Here is a 13,583-nt window from a genome sequence, read left to right on the forward strand (position 1 = left end):
AACCCATCCACTTCTCCAGCTACCCCTGTCACTGCGCTGGCCTAGGCTGTCATTTTTCACCTATGCAGCCTCAGTGCCGCTCCTCCTCCTTGAACTCCAACTTCCCTTCTGCTTCAACAGTGCACATCCCGCTTTAACCTCACATTTTAACCCATTAGGTGTCCCCCGTTGTCCTGAGGATGAAGTGCACACTCCCTAACCTGGCCTACCAGGCCCAGCCCAGTCTGCTCCTGCAACCCGGGGGCCATGTCTTGGGCAACTCAGGTGTTCATGTATTTTCTCACCTCTGGACCTTCATAATACTGTTCCTGCTGTCTCTTTAGAAGAAGAAAAAAAGAAAAGACAGTACACTTACCTGTCTGTCTCTCCTATTAGATTGGTGGAGCCAGACTTGAAGTACCTGGATCTCCTTAGTGCCAGTAAAGGCTTTGGCTTATATCAGCACTTAAAGTTAGTGAGTAGAACATAGGGAAGAAATGGATGCAGGCATTGTAGGCAAACAGGGCTAACTGAACACAGCACTATAAACCACATGCTCTGTCACCCTGCAGATGGCTTGGTGGACTGCGTGGACCCTGAATGCTGCCTCCAGCCCCTCTGTCATGTCAACCCGCTGTGCCTGGGCTCCCCCGACCCTCTGGACATCATCCAGGAGACACAGGCCCCTGTGTCCCAGCAGAACCTACACTCCTTCTATGACCGCATCAAGTTCCTCGTGGGCAGGGACAGCACACACGTCATCCCCTGGGAGAACCCCTTTGATGGAGGGTGAGTCCATGGGCCCAGCTCCAGTGGAAACTCTCTGAGGGAGAACCAAATCACCTCCAGGGCTACTTTTGGGTGGGAGGAAGCCAGAAGGGTGGGCCTCAAAGGTTCCTGATGGAATGTCAGAGGAGGCAGAACAGCAACCTCAGTATCCACAGAATTTTTATGAGCAAAGTTGTGTTGCTCCTGCTGGGTGATAGATGGAAAGAGTGAAAAATCAAAGGTCCAAGGGGAAGCTTGGATCAATACCCACTTTGCAGTCAGCTCTTCCTGATCCTGTGGTCTCCAGATGAGCTGAAGGGTTTTGACACTGCTCACCCTCCGAGCTAGCTTCCAGAAAACTTTGTTAGGCTGAGGGAGGGGTGCATCTGCTCTGCCCCAGGGCCACATGCCCACGTGTTCTTTCCGTTTTCCGGTTGTGTCATCTGTTGGACAGTTTCTTACTGAGATGTATTCTGTGCCAGGTTGCATGCTGGGATCACAGAGATGAGTAGAACAGTCTCTGCCTATTGGTCACTCACAGTCCACTGAGGGATTAAAAATATGGGGGAACAGTTACAGTATACTTGGCCAAAAATATGTGCCTAGGTTACTCTGGTGCAGAGAGGAGGAGGTACGTTGAGGTAGGCGGAAGACCAAGACTTAAGATCCAAGTCTTAAAGTTGTGATATAGTTAACAAGGAAAGGGAGGGAGGGGGTTCCAGGGAGAAGAAAGAGCTCATGCTAAGACCCTGAGGCATGACAGTAAACAGGAGTAGCAAAAAACATCCTCTGCTCCCCAGGTCAGGACAGTGAACCAGGATGAAGTATCCAAGAGGGGAAATTTATAATAAATTCTTTTGAAAGTCTTCCAATGTAGGGAAGCCTCATAGATGCAGAGCTTTCTCTGCAAGTCAGCACAGTTAATTTAGCAATTAGACTGTGTGCTTCTATGTTCATGATTTCTGTGCCAGAGGGTCGCTGTTCTTGGGGGACAATGGAAATTGACAAGGGTGGGAACGGGGACATCAGCAGAGCTTGGTCACTGCTTGGGTGTGAAGGGTGCTGAAGAGAGGGGCCTCCTCATGGAGGCCTAGATAGATGATGATCTCTCCACCAGGACAAGGACCTGAGAGCAGGAGCAGGGTGGGAGTGAGTGACAACCTCCACTTTAAGCAGGGGAAGGACAAAGAGGGACAGTAGGACACAAGAAGAAATATCTGTCATTTTAAATAATTCTGGAGCTCTTGCAGAGGTTAGGACCTAAAGTTCTTGCTTTGGGAAACCATCAACAACAGGCAGTGGTTGAATGTAAGAGCACATGAATGAATGCTTGCTCCAGGAGCACGTGTAAGAGCTGGGGTGGCAGAGACTGAAGAAGGAGCCATGAGAGCCCCCTGTGAGGTGGCTCCTATCTTCCCAGGTAACTGGAGACACCAAGGAGAAGGCCTCACTCCTGTACATGATGGAGCCAGGATGCAGGCTAGTAGGTCTGTCAGCCCCAAGAGCCTACCCCTTTCCACTACCCCAACTCGTCCTTGCAAGGAGCATGGCACTTGGGAAAAGTGAGCAGGAGAGTCCTTTGAGCCTAGCAAGGGGGGGCCAACACACATGTCACACCTTTAAAGGTGTATTTACAGTGCACACCCTTCCACCTGGCCCACGCATATGGAGGACCTGAGGAGGGGGTGACCTTTCACATTCACAGGGCCAATCAAGTGGTGGATCCAGGGGCAGAAAGAGTGAAGAGAAATTATTCATTTATCTTGGCCAGAAAATCACACTGCGGATGAGTAGCAAAAGCAGAAGTCAGCTCCAGATCATTGTTTATGTAGCTGTCACCTTCAGTTAAATTACAGACACTCTGAAAGCAGGGACCATTCATCTCTCCAAACCTGTAATACTTCAGGCAAGGCCCAGAATATGATATTTGCTCTACAAATGAATAGATAATAGAAGCTTCCAGAATGTTACTGTAAAAATTCCTTTTACCTAACATTTGTCTAAATCATTATGTCTCTGCTTCTCACCAGAGGATGTAGATTCAGGAGAGACAGCTGTCTGTCACTTAGGATCCTCAAACAGACTCTATGTAAAACCAACCGAGGTGACTAATAACCTAGAAACATGAAGCACCAGATGCCCTTCTTGTTAGGCCATCTATTTGGTGTCCTTGATCTGTGCCAGAAGTACAGAAGCACAGTTGGGGTAAAGTCAAGTCGGTTAGCAAGTTCAAGTCATTGATGTTTTTCCTCTGAGGTAGGGGAGTGGGGTCTAACAGGAACAGCCCAGCATTTCAGCCCTGGATTTACCTCCCCTAGCTGTGTGACCTTGAGGAAATGATATAACTCTTGTACAGTGGCCTCTAGCTATGAGTTGCAATAATAGTGACTACTTACATAAAAGTTACATCAGAGACCCCTTCTAGTGCATCTTTATTAACTAAAATAAAGCACCTAAACCAGGACTGAGTATTTCGCAGTGGTTTTAATAGTGGCAGCATGTCACAGTGAATATAGCACAAGCTTGGAATCAGACAAATCTGGTTCGAAAGGATTTCCATCTTCTGTGTGACCTTAGGAAAATTCCTTAACTTCCCAGAGCTCTGGTTTCTTCAACTGTAAGATTGGAGTGATAAATTCTATATCACAGTGTTGCTATGAGCATTAAATGGGAGAAAAATTACATAAAGGCTCAACCTAGTACCTGCCACACAGAAATATTTGCTAATTACAAGATGATGATGGTGGTACTGCTGCTGCTACTGATGATGGTGATATTAAAATGAGTTTCCAATTCCACTTTCTTAATTGGAAAAAAGACTTGATACTAACCTGCCCTTCAGTAGAGTCCAACAGTCATCCAGAGAAGGGCCAGGTTTAGATCATTGAATCATTATTTGAGGAAGAAAAAAAGGCCACATTCTTCCCAGTCAGCTGTCAGCAGGGCCCTTGTTAGAGAGGAATCCGGAGGCACTTCTCCTGAGAGTGGAATTTCTGATGGACAGGCAGACCTGACTCAGTGCCTGTGTGTGACAATAACAAGGCCTGTATCTGAGGGACAAAACCCTATATCCTCCTACACCCCATATGCTATGCAATAATGTCTGGGATTCCATTTAACGGGCTCCAAGATGCAGGATGATACTGGATACCCAACAGCACTCCTGAGACCGTCAGGAAAGATGAGCCTTAGAGGTGGAGTCCTTCACTCTGTAGATTCCCAACCATGGGTCAGGTTCAGGGAGTCTCTAGGGTAAGGAATTCAAGCCCAGGCTTTAGAACTGACTGGACTACCCTTCAGTGGTAGATGCCAGAGGGCCAGCTCTCAGAGTCCAGGATGTCCTCAGAGGCTGGGCAGGAGGTTCTCCAAAGAGACACATGATACCAGGAATTACATGAGGTGGCAGGAGTCCCATGTTCAGTACCTCCACTGGTGCCAGAGGTGAGGGAACAGGGACGGTCTTGGGGAGGGATGGGTAGCATCTCTTGGGATGTGAGGGCCCCAGTCAAGCACAGGGTGCTCTGATCCAGCTGGCCTTCATGGAGGAGACCAGAGGCTGACTCAGAACAAGACAGAAGTACTGCCAGGTAGACTTTCAGTGAGGACAGCCTCCATCAGAGACCCATTCTAGTGCATCTGTGTCCCTAGAGCCCAGCATGAGGCCTGGCTCAGAGCACACACTCAGGACAGGTATCATGAATACAACAGCTCTGACATTCTGACCCTGCTGTTCCTTGTTGCCATATAAAGTGGCAGAGGTGCAATGACCTCAGCTGATCCAAGGTAGAAAGGGACATATCAGGCATGGGTATCACTGTCACCAGATGAAGTAGCTTGAATACTATTTTTCTCTCCTGGCCTGGGTGCCTGGGCATTTGCCGGATGAAACACCTGTCTCCCCTGCAGTCATGGGCAGAATGCAATGAAAGGTGCCTACTATTAACACTAAGAAGAGAGGATAGTAGATGGTGGCTCAGTGGTAGAGCGCTAGCCTAGCATGTGTGAGGCACTGGGTTTGATCCCCAGCACCACATTTTTTAAAAAAAAACTAAATAAATGAAGGGGGAATAAAAAGACTAAGGGGAGAGGCCCCTGAGGTCAGAAAGTAGAAAGAGGATCTCCAAATGGATTTTTCAAACAAAAAAGACAGGTAAGAGACACAGACTGTGGGGTTTGGGATCTGCTCTCAAGGTAGAGCAACTCTGTTAGTCATGGGGCAGACATCACCTTAGTGAATAGCTACAGATTGCCCATGCTGGACAAGTTAGCAGATCATAGGAAGAGGGATGACAGAAGAACCACCCCAAGTTATTTGAATATAGGTTCAGAGAATGTTTGAGGACATATTGGTCTAAGAAAAAAAATGAGATGTCAGCAAGCCTCACTGGGCTCCTTCAAGGATACCAGCTCACTCAGGCAAGCAGGTGGGTATGCACAGGGATCGAGGAGACTCAGCTGATATTAATCCCAAAGGGAAAAGACTCAAGGGGTGAAGGGAACATCAGAGAAAGGAAGGAGGAAGAGATGGTGTCCTGTAGAGGGGATCAGATCCTATGAGGAGAGACTAGGTAGGCTTGTAGAGGGACAGAACCACCAAAACTTTGCCCCAGGAATGGAGAAATAAGACCTGCGTATCACCCCATTTCTTTGGGGGCCCTTCATGGGTCTGTTCCTCTTTTGTCACTGGATGCTCAGTGCCAATGGAGGGGTTGGTGCAGAGTGAGCCGCAAGGAATGATAGAGTGGATCAAGGAGCCAGTCAGACTCTGCTGGGAGCCTGAAGAGAAGGAGGGACAAAGTGCTCAGAGCTCAAAAGTGGAGCCATGTCTCCAACTGCAAATGCCTCTCCTTGAGCCCACACATGGGCGCTGCCTCCAATGTGGTTTTGTTTCTCAGCACACAATACAGGGCAGCCCAGGGCAGACAATAGCAGATGTTGGTTGTTGAAAATTAATGAAGGAATGAAGATTTCAGGCAGCCTATGGCTTGGACCTGAGACAAAGATTTCAGTGAGAAGGTTGGCCATTAAAACATTATTTATTAAAATACAGGTCACAACAACCCATTAGTGCATCATGAATTCAACTTAGTGGGTTGAAACTACTTTTTTTTTTTAAAGTAAGTTTAAATGGAATGGGGTAGAACGAATGGAAAATATGGAAAATGGAATGGAAAATGCAATTCTGTAAAAATATATATTTCATCGAATATTTTGGTGGAGGTGGTGGTGGTGGTGGTGGTGGTAGTGGGGTGTGTGTGTGTGTGTGTGTGTGTGTGTGTGTGTGTTATGGGATAAACTGCATTGCTTACTGGATTTTAGCCACACCAGGATTTACAATTTCATTACAAATTAAGGAACCAGCATGTGCAACAACATGACTTTCCAGGATAATCAGAGAATGAGAGAATTTTAATGGAACAGGTGGATAATTATGGTGATATTATTTTATAAAACAAAAGTCAGGAGATATGTTCTAACATTTGAGATCAAGACGGGCTTAGGGGTTTGGGGCTTATGGTCATTGTAAGCAAAGGGAACACATGGGAGAAAGAGGAACATATGGGAATAGAAGGCTAGGGCCATTTAGAGGCAGGAACTCAGAAAGATCTGATCCTCCTCACCTGTCCACAAACAGGGCTAGCATTTCATCTTAGGATTCGAAATCAACTCTAAACAGAAGTTAAATAACCTTGATGCCATGGAAGCCTTCAGAACTTCTTTCATGGCCTTTTTAAAGGCACAAAGTTCCTGGGAACTTTGAAAGCAAGAGTTTGCAAGAGGAAAAAAAAAATCATGAAAAGGAGGAAGAAATAATCACATCAATGATCTCATTTTTTATTGGCCCACTGCAGAGGCAACCCATACACCAGTGCCAGTGGCACAGCAGCTACAAAGGGCATTTGCTTCCCCATCCCAAACCCCCATCCCCCCTGCCCCAGGCCTTAGCCTTCTGAAAGCTCTGGGAGAGACCAAGCAGTAGAGATCATCTAATGGACTTCAAATAAACACCAACTTCCTGACAGCTGGCCTCTAGGTGAGTTTATTATTGAATTACACTCCTGCATTTTCAGAACAAGCTGAGCTGACAGGCCGCCCCATCAGTGTAAAAAAAAGAAAAAGAAGAAGAGAAAAGAAAGGCAATGATAAATCACCTGATGGAAGATGGAAGGAGGTAGAGATCATGCTTCCTCCAAAATGTCAGCCGTTATATATTATTCATGTTGGTTTTTTAAAAATCCCTCCCCACATTGAAATGAATGTCCATGATGATAAAGCAGCCAGATGAACTCAGTTGAGGATTCAGGCAGTGACTTGCCACATCATCATGATGAGCAGCTCACAACTCCTCCTCTGTCACTTGATCAGACCTTTATTGATTTCAAAAACGAATTACAATCCCTGTTTGTTTTGTAACTTAGGCATTTCCCCCTGTCCATCACAGGAAGCATTAGCAGAGCATGCTGTGGTGACACAGAAACAACCTGGGGTTTAGAGAGAGAGGACCTGGATCAAGTCCATGGGCAAGGGAGGCTGAGTTTCCTCCTCTATAATGTGGAGTGACTAATTTCCACCCTACCGAGTTGTTCTGAAGATTAAATAAAATACGGTATCCAGAAATACAATGGCTGGTACATAGCATCCACTCAGTAATAACACCTGACATTGACCATGAATGTGCTACGCGTCTGGCATTTTTGAAATGCTTTGTAAATTTCGTAAGTAGTGATATGTCTTAAGTCTTCCCCAGGCCATAGGATACTGGGATGGTATTTTTCACCCTTGTTTTAGAGCAATAAATACTGAGGCACAGAGAAGTTCCATCACCTGGCCAAGGTCAGAATGGCTTGCAAGTGGCAGAGCTAGCATGAGAAGCCTTGCTCCACTGACACTAGAGCCCGCATGCTGAGTGTCTGTTCTCTGTTGCATCTGCATGCTCCCAGCTCAGTATCCTCATTCCACAATCTATACAGTGTGGTTCTACTGCACCCTACATTCCCCAGGTGGTCCTAACAGTACAACATAACATACAGTCAGGCTTCGGGCTGAGGAGAATTAGCTCAGAGTCAATAGTCTAAGCTTCAAGCCCAGCCTCACTATTTGCTAGCTGTGTGGCCTTGAACACATCTTTTAATCTCTCTGTATCTTGATCTTCTCCTTTATCATATGAGTATCCTAATCCATTCATCAAGGAGATGTTGTAAAGATTAAATGAGATATAAAAAACATTTAGGTATCAGGGCAGTAAGTTTTCAGTAAGTCTCAGCGGCCATTATTACTAATAGCAATAGTGTTTGTATTAGCATCAGCAACAGCATTCATATTTATGTAGGTTTTAGTGGCACCAGGAGAACTGAGAGGAAGTGGGAATCTTCAGTGGCAGCATAAGCATAGTTAGGTAATTGACACAAATGTCCTAGCCCCATGGGAATGGGCCCCTGAGATCATCAGTCCTGCGTGGAAGAAAGTCTAGAGAAAGGTGAAGGCTAGAGAGAGCCTTGGCCCAGCAAGTTAGTAACTAGTCTGAGTCCTGAAGACCCTGGAGTCCTAAATGAGAGTTTTTATTTCTCAAACTGTAGTTCTGGTGTTTGTAAATCAGTGTATTTCCATCAGACACTGATGAACTTTAAGTAATAAGTTAAAATATTTGGAGAGCTATGCTTCACATTAATAATGTCCTCAGTGGAAGGTGTAGGGTCAGGGCCTACAACTCCCCTGCCTCCCTGGCCTCCCAGAGGCATCAAGAGTGAGTTGAGTGAGTCCCATAGTGGGGTTCTGTGACATGGAGAGATATGACCTCTGTGTAGCATTGTGGCAGAAGCCAGAGATTCCTCTCTGCTTGCCTCCCATGCCCTCTGCTTCTTCCTCCCACCATGTTGGGGCCATGTGAGTGCACCCTGGTCTAACTCTGCAGGCTTGCCACAACCAGGGGCTCACTTCTCTGGAAACATTGAAACATGTGCTGTGAACAGCTAAGGACTCAATTCTTATATACACCTTTGCCCCCCAAAAGAAATTATTCCTAAAGATTTTCTGTGGGAGAAGACTCAAAGCATCAGCAGTCAGCACCTTGTTGTCCCCAGGCTTGGGTGGCTGGAGCTACAGCCTGGAAACTCACATTCCCTCAATGCCTGCAGGATCTCAGTAGCCACATTAAGCTAGGAAGCCACAGAGCAATGGCTTCTGGGCTCTCCAGGAGGCATAGCCTATGGTCCCTAAGCACACTAGAAGTTGCTAGGCTATCTTGTCATCGTGTGACCCTAGGTGGTGTCAGGGTTCCAAGGCAGAGTTGGGGGTGCTCCAGCTTCAACAGGTGATGAAAAGAAGTACTGACCCCACCCCACCCCCACCCCCTGCAGAGATCAGAGATCACTTCCTCAATTGTAAATGAGGAGTCTGGACTCAGTCACACTGAAGACCACTCTGCTTAAAAGTTGTACTCCTCCTATCAATCTGAAGGAATCTCTGGATTTCCTCTTTCCTCTTCTGAAACATACACACAATGGTCTGAGGGGCTAAGCTTTTTTGTAAGCATCCCTCTAATGTGTATTCCATGTATCCAACAAGTCACCTGGAAACTTCTGGTGGAGTCTAACCTGAGCCAATTCCAGTGGAAAATCAAGAGTTGGGCATGTGGGCAGAGTCTGATCCCCTGTCCTAACTGTGGGGTGTCTTGGTTACCATCATATTGGAAGGACTTGTTAGCACCATTTTTATTCTTACTAGCTTCAGGTTCAGTATGAAAGGATTTCTTGGCAATCAAAGTATATTCTAGGATATTGAATTTTTCAAAGCTAGGAACTGGATCTAATTATTTTTGTTGTTATTTAACAAATATTTATGGATCCTCTGCTAAGAATACAGTGAAAACAAAACAGAAATAGGTGCTGCTGGACAGGAAACTGAGTTGGAGCATTACATGGAGAACTGTGAGGCCAGTCAGAAGATCTCTTAGAAGCTGCAGAGTGGAGAGTGGAGTCACCCCCACCCCAGTGTTGGTAATTTGACAGGCTGTCAAGTGGGACTTCCCATCTGGACTAAGGTAACAATCTACAAGACTTTGGATAAATTGTGGTGGAAGCTTGAAGAATCCCATTTAATCAGCAGGAGTTTACAGAAAACATTTTAAGGGTTTGTACAAGTCAGGCATATAAATCCATTTAAAGTATATCATGCAAAGGAGTGATTTACATAACCAATAACAGCATGGAGTAGCAAATGTTTTCAAGCAGAGGAAGATCACCATTATTATTTGCCACCTCAACTTCAAGTAATTTTTCTAGTCTCCTGAATACCAGCTTAACTCATTAAGTTCCAAGTTTTTAATTCTACAGATATTTCAATGAGATAGGAGCATTAAATGCAAAAAAAGTACATGTATAAAGACACGAATTGGTGTGAGCATACTTTATATATAAAGATATGAAAAATTGTGCTCTATATGTGTAATGAGAATTGTAATGCATTCTGCCATCATTTATTTAAAAAAAATAAATTAAATTAAAAAAAATAGGTTGGGGCCTGACATGGTGATGCAGACCTGTAATCCCAGCTGCTAGGGAAGCTGAGACAGGAGGATCACAAGTTCAAAGCCAGCCTCAGCAATGGCGAGGCACTAAGCAACTCAGTAAGACCCTGTCTCTAAAAAAAATACAAAATATGGCTCAGTGGTCGAGTGCTCCTGAATTCAATCCCTGGTACACCCCCCACACATACACCCCCAAAAAATAGGTTGGGAATCTAGAATTTATAAGTCCTTCACCTGTTACTTTTATCGAAAGAATAGAGCTCTAAAAACAAAATTTATTTCAAAAGTTACTATAAATGATATATTCACTGCTCAATTTAATTTTCTGTAGGTGCCCCCACATTGGGGATAATGAGACTTGGCTTAATTAGCTGCCTTCATTTAATGACAACAACAAAAAATGAAATCTGCAATTTTTCTCCTCTTATTCTTCTTTATCTTATTGTACAATATATACAAGAATTCAATATATACCTTGAATCATGAATTTAACTTGACTTCTGACCTTTTTTGAAAGTTTGTCATATAAAACATGTTAGCTGAAGCCAAGTGAGCCTTCTGGGTGGGGTTCCTAGCCCTGGGAGGCAGTTTGGGCTGACCACACAGAAAGACCCAGCCCTTACACCCTTAACCCTATCCCTGACAAGGTCAAGTAGCTCAAGTCCTCTGACATCACCTTCACCTTAAGTAACAGAAACACATCACATCTTTCTTTATTCAGTAAATAATCTATTAAGAGCTTACACTATATCCCACATTTAAACCTCTAAGGCTAACACCTGATACAGAGGTTTTCCTTTGCCACTGAGAAATGAGCATCATGCCCAATGCCAGGAATAGCGCAGTGAGGGAGATGTGGTTGGTCCCATCTTCAAGGGTCTTCTGGGGAGAAAAGATTGTCCTGATTATATGAGAGCACTCAGTTTGTGCAAAGGTAGCCTAGAAAGGGGCAGAAGTGTGTGCTGTTTAACGAATGCTCCAGCTGGGTCCTGAGGGCTGGGCAGGCAGTCTTCAAGTGAACAAGTAGAAAGATCCAGATACAGAGAACAATTCAGAAAGAGTTATAAGCATTGTATTGAACTCTACCAAAATTCTGAAGCTACTTGTAGTAGAGCTACTTGAGCTGGATCAGGTAGCACCAGATTAAAATGATCATAAATTCTTAATTCTAAATCCAAGCCCAGAAGGCATTGGATTTTGTTTTATACCAGGTTGGGGAAAACTTCAGTGCTCTTGACAGATGAGAGAATGGGCATTCAGAGAGTTCTGATGACTCTCCAAGGTCATACCAAGGCCAGAACTTGGAAGTGTTCTTCTGTGTCTTCTTCCTGAGTGACAGTGGCAGTTGGCTTTTTATTTGCTTGATTCCATTTTGTGATGGCCTTATCTCCAACAAAACCTGGCTACTGTCCTCAGGAAGCAGTCAAGCGTATCTTCTCCCTCCTTGCCATCAGCAAGGGTACCTCAGTCAGGCTCTGAGCGTAGCTGGACTAATGCCAGGTTGTTTGACACCCCCCTGGCCTGGCATGAACACTCCCTCCTGGCAGAGTTCACCTAGCCTAATTGCTTGTTTTGTATCCCAGCTGCCTGACATATGCCAAACCCATGTGTTGACTCCCTGACGCTGGAGACAACTACACTAGGGCATTTCAAATAAGCTTTTGTGAGCTTTTTACCAGTAACTGGGGACTGTGATTCATGCACTTCTATAACTCTAGCACCTAACATGGCACCTGACTCATCTCATGATAGGTGCCTGCTTTTTTTGTTTTGTTTTCTGTTTTTTAAGTGAATTTTAACAACTGCAGATCTAGACACAGTACTAACAGTAAGGACTTGGATGTAAGAAGTCCAAGTTTTGAGTGGCAGCTCAGACAATTGAGTTTCGCTCTGGGTGACCTTGAGCAAGATTTCTGAGTTTCAGTTTCTTGATCATTATCAGTGAAAAGGAAACAATATCCCATGCTTACCCTACGCACTGGAGATGAGGTCCCAGTCCTCATCTACTTCACATGTAAGCACATGAGACAACTTTGTGAAGGTGAATGATATAATCCTAGATGCTCACAGAATGGAGAAATACTTAATAAGTATAGAGAAGTCCAGAAGAGAGGGTGATTAGTTGTGCCAGGAAGATTTGATAACAACCTACTGAGGTAATAACGGTATAGAAGAGACTCTAAGGGTGAGTAGAAAATAGCACCCCAAACTGTTATGCCAAGACAGTGGCCAAAAGATAATAAAACAGGTCAAATGTGGGACTAGAGGTAAGAGGATCATGTGAGCTATCTGGGAAGGTGACTTGGAGACATCGATTAGCTCCTCACCTCAGTGGTTTCTCAACAAGGTGATCTTCTATTATGGACACTCACAAATAAAACAGCAGCTATATCTTAGCCACATCCTCAACACTAAGCAAATACCTAATCCTAAGTGTGGGGTCAATGCTCTGGTAGTGTGCCAGCTCTTACCAGCTCACAAGAACTGATTAGTAAGTGCTTAGGAAGTCTTTAGACTGGCTGCTATACCAGTCACTATTAATAATTAAATCATATAAAATTAAATCACACTAAAAGCTTATAAATACTCAAATTTTGCCACTTCCTAAATATTTCAATGTATTTTATAATTATCTTTGCTTTTGAGGTTATTTGGGACTATTTATTTGTATCTCTATGGTGGGAATACTGTATAGTGGCCTTCTGTGCATCTCCCTCCAGCTCTGTATTCAGTGGCATCTGTTGGTAGCCTGAAATCAGCCATGATGGGAGTATTTACACCACAGCAATGGGCAAATGCTGCAAGTCACACTGTTTTTCTTTCTTCCTTTCTGTATTTTTCCTTCCTTCCTTCCTTTTTTGTCTGTTTTCCTTCCTTCCTTCCTTTCTTTTTTTTTCCTCCCAAGTCTACTGTTAAACAGACTTACCAGTATACCACTGGTAGCATCAAATAAATAAATGCATGAAGCATAGGAAAACTCCACATCTCTTCAAACCTCCCTAGACAAAAGCAAATGGTACAAGACACATTTCAGAGGCCTCTACAGAACTACCTTCCCCACCTTCAGCTTCTTTGTCCCAGGAAAGGCTTTCTGTTAAACTTGGGTTTCTTGACAACTGAAAATCATGGTCAAATAGAGGGGGATGGAAATGTTTTTCTCTAGGACTTGATTCCTGAGCCAAATGTCTGTTTTGACATAATGCCTCTGTGGTCTACAGGGGTACATAGAGTTGACTTAATTTTCTCCAGAATCCAAAAGCAATTCACAGGAGCCTAAGCTAAAATTTCATCTACTCTGGCTTGCAGAATT

General features: G+C 44.5%; 1 pseudogene; it reads left to right on the forward strand.

The window, feature by feature from the left end:
• Positions 1-532: 532 nt before the first annotated feature.
• LOC143388797 (teneurin-4-like) overlaps positions 533-13,583 on the forward strand; it is a 79,535-nt pseudogene continuing 66,484 nt past the window's right edge.

Source organism: Callospermophilus lateralis, unplaced genomic scaffold (genome assembly GCF_048772815.1).
Source record: "Callospermophilus lateralis isolate mCalLat2 unplaced genomic scaffold, mCalLat2.hap1 Scaffold_182, whole genome shotgun sequence".
Classification (NCBI taxonomy): Eukaryota; Metazoa; Chordata; class Mammalia; order Rodentia; family Sciuridae; genus Callospermophilus; species Callospermophilus lateralis.